The sequence below is a fragment of the Mizuhopecten yessoensis genome, unplaced genomic scaffold, assembly GCF_002113885.1.
Source record: "Mizuhopecten yessoensis strain PY_sf001 unplaced genomic scaffold, ASM211388v2 scaffold703949, whole genome shotgun sequence".
In the NCBI taxonomy this organism is placed as follows: Eukaryota; Metazoa; Mollusca; class Bivalvia; order Pectinida; family Pectinidae; genus Mizuhopecten; species Mizuhopecten yessoensis.
In genome coordinates this window covers 1-842 of record NW_018473891.1, presented here as the reverse complement: position 1 = coordinate 842, position 842 = coordinate 1, and the positions used below count along the sequence as shown (strand labels likewise).

Here is an 842-nt window from a genome sequence, read left to right as displayed (position 1 = left end):
TTTGTTTCTATATCTTTCTTTGAATCAATCTTTGATCGCGACGTTATTACCCATTCCCACCGTTAATAATAGCATTAATGATTATGAGTGGTTATCTGTTGGGCTAGAAACGTGTTGCAACGAAAAACAGAAAATTCAGCTTTTAAAAAATATTGAATAAATGTGCAACCGTAAATCATGATTATATTTTGGATATTCCTGTGTTGTTATAAACCAGTTGTCCGATACATTGTGACCGCGCTAAAGCGAGAAATGTTGGAATATGAATCATGAATGACTTGTAAGTTTACTTCATTTATCCTTGTAGCAAAATTGCTTGACTGTAACACCGTAATATTTGTTGTAGAATTATCTCAAGTATTCCTTATATTTCAGAACAAAATGGGTATCTCCGTGAAGGATGTGGATTCCCACACATTCACCAAGGCATTATCAGCCTTCCTTAAAAAGTGAGTTTCATGTCAGTGATCTGCAAAAGAAAGACCTCAACAAAATAAAAATGAAGTGAATAACTAAAAGATCGGAAAGGACATGATGGTGCTATTATTATGTCTTAGTTGACTGAAATACATTGTTTCCGAAACAGAAGACATAAAATGATATGGTGGTCAGTCACGTGGAACATTAAGGGGCATGCATGTATGAATGCAAATTTAAGTAAAGGAGAAAGGCCGAAAACTGTCCATTCTGTGTCTTTTTTCCTACATAAAACATAAAACATCTTTGAATTAACAGCGGACACCTTTTTGTGTTGAGAATGTATCCATGTAGCCTACTGAACAATGTACATGTAATGAAGTTAACCCATTCACCCCTGAAATTTCATAATGAACTATTCCAAC

The 842-nt window shown here is 34.4% G+C and overlaps 1 long non-coding RNA gene across 1 annotated transcript; it reads left to right on the top strand.

Annotated features, from left to right (window-relative positions):
* The first annotated feature begins 6 nt into the window (after positions 1-6).
* On the top strand, positions 7-454 carry LOC110440735. Its single transcript, XR_002461768.1, has 2 exons — positions 7-280; positions 376-454. It is a non-coding gene; the product is annotated as an uncharacterized LOC110440735 (long non-coding RNA).
* The last annotated feature ends 388 nt before the right edge of the window (positions 455-842 follow it).